Here is an 11,880-nt window from a genome sequence, read left to right as displayed (position 1 = left end):
GGACCCCCCCCCCCCGACTCTTCAGTGTTGGTATCACAGGCCCACGCCATTTCCACCCAGCATTTTCTCATAGGTCTTTGAGCTTGTAAGGCAAGAGTTTTCCCAAATGAGCCATCCCCCAATGAAGACAGTTCCATGACTAGTACTGGTTTGAAAAGGAGATAATCAACTCCAAATGCAGCTATCCAAAAATACCTATGGTAAAGTCAAATTACAGCTGTCTCTCAAAAATAAATACAACATCCTAACACAAAACAGCTATTTCACTAGGTGGGTCTTACTGGATGGTAACTTTAAAGTCTGTAGTGGCTTGAATGAGAAACGTCCCCGAGAGGCTCTGGCATTTGAAAATTTGGTCCCTGGTTGCTATGGGGGAGGTTATAGCTCCTTGCTGGAGGGAGCAAGTTGCTCAGGGCAGGTGCTTAGTGGGACAGTCCCTTGTCCCACTCTCAGTTCACACTGCTTTTAGAGTGCATAGCCTTCCCCACGTTCAGCCCCACGTGTAGTTCACGCTTGGCTTTCTAAGTGTGGCCGGATGGGAACGCGATCTCTCAGCTTCCTGCTCTAGCTGCCTGCCGTCATGCTTCCCCTGCCATTGTGCCCTCTCCCTCGGAGCTGTAAGAGCAGTAAACTCTTTCTTAGGTAAGTCACATTGGGACCTGGTGTCTTATCACGGCAGCAGTGAAGTAACTAATACAAGTGTCAAGCAACACAAAGTAAATACCTCCCAGGTCTTGACATGGGTACCTCATTCATACCAACTGCACATTAATAACTTTTTCAGAAATGATACAAATTTTAAAGTCATATGTGTTTGGCCAGGTGTAACAGTGCACACCTTTAATCCCAGCACTTGGGAGGCAGAGGCAGGCAGATATCTGTGAGTTCAAAGCCAGCCTGGCCTATGTACTGCATTCCAGGACAATCAGAGCTACACAGGGAGACCCTGTCTCAAAAACAAAACAGCAGCCAAAGAAACACATGTTCAGTCCAGAAAGCCCCAAGTATATTCAAACTTACAAATGAAAAGGAGATTACCCATAACCTCCCTGCTAAGGGTTGGTTCTGAAATTTCCCTAACAGCTCATGTGTTGCAGGCTTGGGTCACAAGTACAGTCCTTAGAATGGGACCTTCCAGAGGTGACTGGATCACACTCTGGCCTCAGGATGTGATTTGTCCATTAATGAATACATATTGGGCTTCCTGGAGGCAGTGGACACTTGAGGCAGGACAAGTGGGGGAAATGGATCACTGACGGTGGCCTCTTTAAAAGCCCTGGTTACTTTCCTCTCTCCAGCACCCCCAACCCCAGCCCTATCTTTCCTGGAGTCAACAAATGCATTCAATGCTTACTCCTGCTCCAATGTGATGCCTGACTCATCACTATGTTAAAAGTGACAGGGCCAACCATGGACACGGAACTCTAAGTCTGAGTCCAAATGCCTAAGTTGATTGTCTCAGATTGCAGGATCTGGTACAGTCTCTGAGTAAATAGTGTCAAGTTGAGTTAAATCACAGGATGCACAATTGAGGTTGCTGGAAAATTCACTGGCGTGTGAGGAGCCCCTCCCCCCAGGTATCTGGTCATACAATGTTTATAAGCCAACAGCCTGAGAGCTGTTGTCAAAGTGAACAAGAGCTAACTAGCATACCTACTATCAGAAATGATCATTATTACACATTTTGTCTGTGTTTTTGTCGCTGAATTGAGGTTTTTTGGGTTTGTTTTTTTGTTTTGTTTTGTTTTGTTTTGTTTTTTAATCTGTGTGATTTCAACATTGAATGTCAATTCCTTGGTATTTAGGATAGGCATTCCTGAGGGAAAAAAAAGCTATAAATAAAAAGAAATAGGAAGACTTTAAATAAAATACAGACAAGTTGGGGCCAGTGAGGGGCTCAGCTGGAGAAGAGCCTTTCTGCCAAGGTTGATCTGAGTCTACTCCCCAGTATCTACATGAGAGAAGGAGGGAGCTGCCCCTCCACACTGGCCTCCCTCTGCCCCTCCCCATGCATGCCAAGGCGTTCTCATGCAATCTCACAGGTGACAATCTCACTTTACAGCTGCCTTCTGTGAGCAACAAAGCTGACTCCACAGCTCTCAACTCCCTGGGGAACAATTCTTTGCCCAGATGCATGGGGAGTTTCCCATATGCCAAGCAGGGGACACCTGGGTGTCCCAGAGCTGAACTCTTGCTTGGAGGTCGTTCCGGATCTCCCGGGTTAAGAGCCAAGTGGCCCTCGCCTCCAAGGTGCTGTGATTTAAACAGGTTTGACTGTTCACGCTGAATTTGGTCTTCTGTGTGACTGGTGATTTGTCACTGACAGGGACTAAGCTTTTCTTGAAGGACTGAGTTAGTTACTAGCAGAGCGGCATGTTATAAAGTGTGGGTGCCGCACCCCTGCACTTGCTCTTAGGACACCGTCACCAGAACTGGAAGCCATTCTAACTCCGTGCTCTTTAACTCCCCAGCCTCGAGAACGGAGTCAAAAAAAAAAGAAAGAAAGAAAGAAAGAAAGAAAGAAAGAAAGAAAGAAAGAAAGAAAGAAAGAGAGAGAGAAAGAGAGAGAGAAAGAGAAAGAAAGAAAAAGAGAGAAAAGAAAAAAGAAAAAAGAAAAAAAGGGGACCAAAAACCAACAATTTCTTCTTTTTTTAAGTAAATCACCTTGTCTCGGGTATTCTGTTATAGCCACAGAAAAACAGACTAAGACAGGTGCCACTTGCCATTCCCAGGTTGTGGCCTGTGTTCCTCATTGGCTGCCTACAAACCATGGTTCCCCACAATCCCCTCCAACACTTAGTCAGTGGGAGTTGCCCACAACTTTGGGCATACTAACTCTTTCATTTTAAAGGGAATTGTCATGGATACAGATATTCTATTTGTCATAACAAAGAGATGTACAGGGCCAGCTCATCTCCTGGGGTATACAGGCTTAAAGCTCTCCCAGCCCTGTCCTTTCCCATGTCTATGGAGACTGTCAACCCATCCTTCAGACCTCATGTCCTCCGAGGATCCCCTCTGCTCTAAGGCATCCATGAGTAGCTACAGAACACTTAAAAACCTTTCAGGACTTCTTGGCCAGTATTCTTTCTACTAGCTAAGCTAGTTCCACTTCATTGAACAAATGAAAAAAAAATCCTGATATAGAAATACAAATATCTCTTATAACACACCTCTAATCCCAGCACTCAAGAGGCAAAGGCAGACAGCTCTTTGTGAATTTGAGGCCAGCCTGGTCTTCATAGTTAGTTCCAGGCTAGCCAGGTCAACATACTGAGAACCTGTCTCAAACAAACAAACAGACATAGTAGAATCAGATGTAATGTCCATTGCAGGTAAGTAAATAAATAATGAAGGAATAAATACAAACATTGGCACTTGTACAAGCTAACCATTTTGAAATACGTACTATACTGTACTTAAGGGACAGCCCTGGGAATGCTAAGCCCAAATCCCCCTCCAATTAGAAGGAGATGCTCTAATGGAGACAGACAAAGGGTAAACCAGGGGAATGAGGAACTATCCATAAGCACGGGAAGCTAAGCTGGAAGAGCTGGGCGGAGTCAGGGTGGGTACTCAGGAAAGGCGGCTCTGAGGCTGGCAGGAGCAGGCTCTGAATGATGAGAACCAGCCAGGGGGATTTCCATTCCAGACAGGCACTGCTGAAAGGAGCCTGGTAGACTCCAAATAAAGTGGAGGGTATCCCAGGGGAGACACATCATGGAATGGGAAGGCGGGCACAGAGACCAAAAGTATAGATTCCCCGGTTGTAGCATAAGCATTTTTCTAAAGCAACGTCTTCAGAGACTAAGATGACTGACTGCCTTTGTGAGGCTCTTCGGACGTGTTAGCATCACCTTTACAAGCATTCCTTCTGGGGCTGAGGAGGTAGTTCAGGGGGAATACTGAGGGCTGAGGAGGTAGTTCAGGGGGAACACTGAGGGCTGAGGAAGTAGTTCAGGGGGAACACTGAGGGCTGAGGAGGTTCAGGGGGAACACTGAGGGCTGAGGAAGTAGTTCAGGGGGAACACTGAGGGCTGAGGAGGTAGCTCAGGGGAACACTGAGGGCATGGGGATCTGAGTTTGAATTCAGAGCACCACATAAAAGATATGTGGCCTCACTTGCCTGTGAGGATGGAGACAGACAGAAGCACAGAAGCTTGCTATTGCTAGCCTACCCCAAGATTCAGTGCATGCACCACATACATGCACATGCACCACATACACCTGCACCACACACACACACATACACACACATATATCACATACACATACACCATATAAACATACATTGAACATGCACACACATGTGCATACACCACATAGGCAAGTACATATACCAAACACATATATACACACATACTTGTGTACATGTACCATACATATATGCACTTGCACCACACACACACATACACTACATGCACATACATTACACATGCACACACGTGCATATAGGACACAGGCAAGTACATATACCAAACACACATATACATACATACATGTGTGAATACACCATACATATATATGCACTTGCACCACACACACACACATACACCAAAGTTTTTCTAACCTGATATTACTATATTTTCACTTCTAATATTTTATATTGAATAATAACCATTTGAATTGTTATCATAAGCTGGGCGGTGGTGGCACACACCTTTAATCCCAGCACTTGGGAGGCAGAGGCAGGCGGATTTCTGAGTTCAAGGCCAGCCTGGTCTACAGAGTGAGTTCCAGGACAGCCAGGGCAATGCAGAGAAACCCAGTCTCAAAACAAAACAAAACAACAACAACAACAACAACAACAAAAAAGAATGAAATGTTATCATAATCTACCTCACCCACTTCAAACCTAAAAATATAAACAAAATTTTCAACTACACTAAAAAGAAAGTTTGGGCCAGTGAGATAGTTAAATAAGTAAAGATACTTACTGCCAAGCCCAAGATCCAATAATAGGAAAAAAGAAACGGCTCCTGCAAGTTGCCCTCAGACCTCTACGTGCATCATGGTATATGCATGCCTCATGCCCCCATGAAAACAAACAAGCAAATGTAGCAGGCACAGTGGCACACGCCATTAATTCCCAGCACTCAGGAGGCAGAAGCAGGCAGATCTCTGAGTTCCCAAGTCCCTGAACTTCCCACTAAGATCTTGTCTATAAATATATGAATATTTTTAATTAAAACTAGAAGCTCACAAAATCTGAGTCTTTCTCAGGGAGGGAGGAACTATAGATACAACTAAATAAAACCTTCTCCAGTGGAAAATATATGAACATGCTAAATAACAAGTAAGTTTAGACAAACTCTAAGAGTCTAATTGAACCACAGCACAGCAGGCTTCTACAGTACCCTGCTCATTAATAAAACCCAAGACAGGCTCCACCCCAGCTCTGAACCCAGAAGCAGAGAGCAAAGCTCACTGTGTGGGCATTCCTCATGGATTAGAATTAGGCTGCTCATCAAGATCTGCTCTAGAGCTCATAGGCTGCTGGTTAGAAATATTTGCTGGGTTCCATTTAGTCCAGAGGTCATTTGGTCCCACTCTTATATAACAGCATTAGAGCTGACATGACAGAAGAGGAAGAGAAAGAATGAATAGGAAAACAACATCTGCACAGCTGGTATCTGTCTCGGCCAGACTCCTTGCTCCTGCTTGCCTGCCTGATGCCCCGCACCTCACTCACCTATGCTGCTGCTATATGCCCAGAAAACATACTGTTAGGACCCACTGGAACAAACAGAGGGGAGAAGAGAGATTACATTCTCTATCTTCTTTCTGACCCAGGCACAGAGATGTCATCCCACTTTACTGACTCTCTCTACTGTCAGACAGGCTGGGGGATGACTAAGTGGGCAAAGTGCTTGTATGCCATCATATGGATCTTAGTTCTGATCTTAGAGTTCAGGCAAAATACCAGGGAAGGCAGCACGCCCGCATCCAAGTGCTGGACAGGCATAGACATCCCTGGGACTCCATGGTGCATCAGCCAAACCAGTGAGCTAAAGCTTCAGTGAGAGACGCTGCCTCAAAGAATGAGATAAATGCTGTCTTAGCCGGGATTCCTGTTGCTGTGATAAAACACTGTGACCAAAGCAACTTGGGGAGAAAGGGTTTATTTCAGCTTAAGGTTTCACATCACAGGCCATCACTGAGGAAAGTCGGGGCAGGAATTCAAACAGGGCAGAAACCTAGAGGCAGGAACTAATGAAGAGACCATGAAGGAGAGACACTTATTGGTTTGCTCCTATAGCCTGCTCAGTCAGCTTTCTAATAGCATGCAGGATCATCTGCCTGGGGGTGGCATGACCCCATGAGATGGGCCTTCCCACAATCACACAAGACAATACCTTACAGACTTGCCTACACACAAGCTGTATTATGAAAGCATTTTTTCAATGGTACTTCTCCTTTCTCTGATAAGTTGACATAAAACTAGCCAGCACAGAGAGCAACTGAGGAAGATTATCTGATAACAACCTCTGGCCTCCACTCACACCAACAAGCATGTATGTATATACATGCACATGTGTACCTACCTACATTTGTATACATACATAGGAATAAATACAAAAATGTCAAAGACAAAAATGATGATGATTTAAATAACAATCTTGACCTCTTCAAGGTTGCAAGTGGCCACGGAATCTGGAATAATGTGCTTGTAAAGAACTAGAATCAAGAGACAGCACCACTCTGCCAAGAGTTCTGGCCTCCCAGCGCAACTCTATTCTAGGCCGTTGCTTAAATACCAGACTGCCCACCCCTCCCTAAGACAGACATGTGCTCCTTTATTAGCACTGTCTGGTCTTCAAAAGAAGTTTATTAAAAAAAAAAAAAAAAAAAAATAGAGCAGCCAAGCTGGTGCACAGGCCTAATCCTAGCTCCTTGGAGGCTGAGCCAGGTGGATCACAAGTTCAAGGTCAGCAGGGGCTACAGGGTGAATTTAAGGCTAGTCGGGGATAACTTAGTTAGATTATATTTTAAAACAAAAAATAGAAAGAGGGCTGGAGACATGGCTTAGTGGAAGAGCACTTAATTAGGGCATGGGCGGTCCTTGGATCAAAACAAAGAGAAGGGCAAGGGGGACCAATCAAGCCAGGAAGATGACTGACTGTCTTAGTTAGGGTGACCTCACTGCTGGGGCAGACACCATGGCCAAAACTACTTGGGGAGAAAAGGTTTATTCAGCTTATGCTTCCACATCACTGTCCATCATCAACGGAAGTCAGGATGGGGACCTAAGCAGGGCACGAACCTGGAGGCAGGAGCTGATGCAGAGGCCATACGGGATGTTGCTTACTGGATTGCTCTTCTGGCTTTGCTTAGCCTGCTTTCTTACAGAACCAAGGACCACCAGCATGGAGAGGTAGCCCCAGCCACAGTGGGCTGGGTCTTCCTCCATCAGTCACAATCAGCAAAGTGTCCCAGAAGCTTGCCCACAACCCGTCTTCTGGAGGCGTCTTCTCAGTCGATGCTCCCTTTTTGTTCATGATTCTAGCTTGTGTGGAGCTGACATAAAACTAGCTAGCACAATACCTCGCTAATTCAAATGTGTGTCTTGTTTGTTTGTTTGTTTGTTTACTTCACCTCTCCAAAAGAAAATGCGCTGAATTCCAAGGCAACTGCTTTCACGCATCTCAAGCAGAACAAACCATGGTGCACAGAACAGAGTTCTTGGTCTTCGTCAGTGTCCCCTTCAAAACGTTTAGCAATTGATAATTAAAAATATAAACTCCCAAGTATTTTCAGGAAAAGTATTCAAATTACAGTTTTTGAAGTGTCTAAATACTGTGACTATTTTTTTTAATATAGAGGTAAAAACCAAAGACAGACTTTTAAAAGCTTCTGCCCCTACACACACCAGACAACAAAGATATGTAAAACATTTTAACAAATGTTTTTGCCAGCTTCAAGCACTGGTCAGTTTTAAGATGCACCAAATAAAAGGCAAAACACAAAGACTAGCTAAAGAGCCTCAAGCTGGACTACAGGGAAAACAACCTATTGCTAGTCTAATCCTTTTATATGCTACGTTTTAGAACGGTTTGCAAACGACAATGAAATACAAATATAGCCCCAAGAATTCAAAAGACTGTTCAAGAATCAAGCAGAGGGCATGGAGAGATGGATCGGTAATGAAGATCCTGCTCTGCTCTTACAGAGGACCCAAGATCAGTTGCCAGACCCAAGACAGGAAGCTCACAAATAGCTCAAAATGTAGCTGAAACTGCAGCTACAAAGGATCTGATGCCCTCTTCTGGACTCCATGGGCATTGCACTCACATGCACATACCCACTTTCAGATACACATGCAAATATAATCAAAAATAAATTCTGACACTAAAGAAGAATGAAGCTGAAAGCAAGCCTTATAATTCCAGCCAATATTTTTTTATCTAAAATGAGAAACATTAAAAGCTTCACAGGACAGGAGATGGTTGTAAGGAAGTGGGGGTTTTTAGCTCACACATCAAGTCAATATTTCTAAACAAATGCTTAACTCTTTCCACATAGCTGTTTTATGAAGGATCTGTCCCAGGGAGACCTAGTATAAGCCTCACACATAGACCCTGGGATATGACCGGCCGGGGCTGGGAAGACAGCTTTATCAGTAAAGTGTTTGTGTGCAATCACAAGGGACTGAGCTCAGATCCCCAGCACCCACATTAAAAAAACAAGGCCTGGTGCTGTGTCTGTCATCCCAGTGTTGGGGAGGAAGAGGAAGGGGGAACCTTGAGCTTGTTGGCCAACCTACGTAGTAAACTGGCGAACAACAGATTCAGTAAGAGACAGTTTCAAAAAACACTAAAGAAGTGACTGAGGATAGTGCCTTGATGCCCACCCCTGACTTCCACATGCATGTATACATATATGCATGTGTACTTCCACACACATGTACATATATATATATATATGTATATATATATACACACATACATTCACAAAAAACACATATAAGAAAATTAAAGTACATGGCCTACTGTCATACTTACATCTATCTTAAAAAATGTAGCATCTATAACAGCTTATTGTCTAAGAAACACTTCTAAGTGCACACACAATTGATATACTCTGAAAGGAGTGAACCTTAGTTTGGGTTCCATTGCTTTCTCCTCCCTAGTAAATGAGATCTAAGGAAGCCAGTTCATTTACAGCAGTGGGTGGTGACACAGAATTGTTTCCCGCCCCTCTAGTAAGCTAATCCCTTTGAAGGGCGACTTCCCACTCCTCCCATCAGGGCCTGCCACACACTTCCTCATCCACTGAGTGTGAGCTGGCCTGAGAACTTGTTTTACTTGACCAACAGAATGCAGAAGAGGTAACCCGTGGGACTGTAAGGTGAGGCCTCAAGGGACCTGCACTTGCCACTGTGGCTCTCTTCTGCAAAGAATCCAAAGCCTACCTGAACCAGAATATGGTGATAGTCTTCCTGTGTTTGGAGTTATTCTGCAGCAAAGTTGATTAGCACAGAAATAAATAAGCCAAAGGGAAAGGGGTAAACTGGGTAAATGCAGGGGTTTTTTTGTTTTGTTTTGTTTTTTTAATTTCAAGATACTTTATTTTCAAAATGGGTCACAACATAAGCCTTTGGCCCATTCTGCCAATGTACAAGCTACAAATGCTTGTTCAGCAGCTGAGGGGCACACGTTAGTATCATGTCTAAAAAGTGAATAAAAATCCATATAAAACAAATATTCGAAGTTTTCATAGGAACACAGTAAGCGTGACCCCCATCTCCTAGCCTTCCATACTATATTGGTGCCAACCTTACTCTTACAAAGACATTCCAAACTAGCAGTAATTAAGTTAAATGGCTTAATGCCTTAATTCAAGCTAAACTTGCAGGTAAGAGCTACAAGAATGGCATCTATACATTGATTCTAGCAGAAGCACAGGCTGCAGGGTGACGGTCCATCCCACTCCCCTGGGCAAATGCAGGTTCTTTAAAGGGTAAATCAGTCTGATTGGTTGCTAGAAGTGAGGCCCTGGCCAAAATTAAGCTAAGATTTCCCAGATGGTTAGTGTCAGTCATCAAGAACAAAGGCTAGGAGACTGGCCTCTGGGCATGTCTGTTGCGGGGCATCGTGGGAAGACTTGCCTACTGTGGGTGGCACCATTCCCCTGGGCAGGGGACCCTCAGCTGTGTCAGGATGGAGAAAGCAAGCTGAGCACTCACGTGCAGGCAGACATCCATCACTCTCTTCTGACTGTGGATGTAAGGATGTAACATGGCTAGCTGCTTCCAGCTCCTGGTGCCTTGACTCCCCCCATCATGAAGGGCAATATCCTTGAACTGTAAGTGAACACAAACCTCTTCTCCCTTAAATTGCTTTAGTTAGTATATTTTAATCACAGCAGGAAAGAAAACTAAGACCATCAGCGTTTACCTCACGCACCTCTCAACCATAACCAAGACAGTTTTATTACCATCTTCATTCCGCACATGAAAAGAATCTCGAGGTCACTCAGTGACTATCTGCATTGCATAGCTGCCAGTGCCAGCTAAAACTCCGGCCCTAGCCTAGCCCTGAAGTTTCTTTTTTCCTATATCATACTGAAAAAAAAAAAAAAAAAGAGTAAAGATTTACTAATTGGTTCATAAAAGTGGGGCTGGAGAGATGGTTCAGGATTAAGCCCTTGCCATGCAAGCATAAGAACCCAGTCGGGTAGGTGTGGTAGCCTGCCTAGAGACTACAGATTCCTGGGCAAGCTGGCTAGCCAGGCTAGCTGATGGGAAAGCTTTGGCCAAAGACCTTGCCTCAGTAAATGAAGAGGGACAGGGGAAGGCACCCAAGTCCATCTTTAGCCTTTCCATGCACGCATGTGCCCACCCCTTCACACATACACACACACACACACACACACACACACACACACACACACACACTATGAACAAACACACAAAGTAGACAGGAGAATATTTATACCTAAAACTCAGCTCAAAGGCTGAATTCTGTTGAATAAATGTATTATTCATTAGATTATTTTATACTCTGATTGTTCTTATAGATGCAAGAGCCAAGAATCTAAAACAATATACCTTTGTTCTCTACTCAATAAATCTGAAGTTTATGCCACAGAAATTCAGGCTCTGCAAATTCACATAAGTGATGTCCTCAGTATAACTTTTCAAAATGTAAAAAAAAAAAAAAAAAAACTTAAGGCGAATTAATGATGAATCAAAATAACGGGTGATGCATCTCAGGCATTTTAAATACTCCATCAATAATCATTTAGAAGCCTTCAAATCCCTTTCTAAACCATGTGTAAAGGTTACTTTGTTCTACAACAGTGTATTCACAGTAGGAAAAAAAAGCAAATACTAATAAAATACCAATATATATCCCAAATAAGATGGTAAAAGGCAAGAAAGGGAAAAAGAAAAGTCGTCATGAAAACCATATTAGGAGCTGGAGAGATGAGATGGCTCAGCAGTTAAGAACATGTAAACTATTTGCAGAGGATCTGAGTTCAGTTTCCAGCGCCCATGTCAGGCAGCTCACAACTGTCTACAATTCTAGCTCCAAAGAGATCTGATGTCTCTGGCCTCTGCGGGCACTGCACTCACATGTACATGCCCACATTTGGACACATACACATAATTAAAAATAAATCATTTTTTAAAAAGATTGTATTAATATTTTTATTACTTTTATAAACTTCTTAATACCTAGATACACAAATTTAACTCAAAATATGGGATCATAATATGTATACATTTGACTTAAGTAATTATTCTTAATATAATTTCCACAGAAGTGCTGATAAATACTACCAACATGGAAACTGCCAAGGCTTTTTTAAAATATCAATCTCTCTGGCTCCCTCTGGTGGCCACTACAAGAAATCTGTTCTTTGCCTTTGTGGAAA

At 43.5% G+C, this 11,880-nt stretch overlaps 1 protein-coding gene and 1 long non-coding RNA gene across 2 annotated transcripts in view; both read right to left on the bottom strand.

Moving 5' to 3' along the window:
• Uaca (uveal autoantigen with coiled-coil domains and ankyrin repeats) overlaps positions 1-11,880 on the bottom strand; it is a 91,076-nt gene that overhangs the window by 51,903 nt on the left and 27,293 nt on the right. The gene's annotated exons all lie outside the window — the stretch shown is intronic.
• Positions 9,554-10,333, bottom strand: LOC116072131. The gene is made up of 2 exons (XR_004111324.1): positions 9,884-10,333; positions 9,554-9,669 (listed from the first exon to the last, which is right to left on the bottom strand). It is a non-coding gene; the product is annotated as an uncharacterized LOC116072131 (long non-coding RNA).

The sequence above is a fragment of the Mastomys coucha genome, unplaced genomic scaffold (assembly GCF_008632895.1).
Source record: "Mastomys coucha isolate ucsf_1 unplaced genomic scaffold, UCSF_Mcou_1 pScaffold23, whole genome shotgun sequence".
Classification (NCBI taxonomy): domain Eukaryota; kingdom Metazoa; phylum Chordata; class Mammalia; order Rodentia; family Muridae; genus Mastomys; species Mastomys coucha.
Note: the sequence above shows the minus strand (reverse complement) of the source record. Positions and strands in the feature narration are given on the sequence as shown.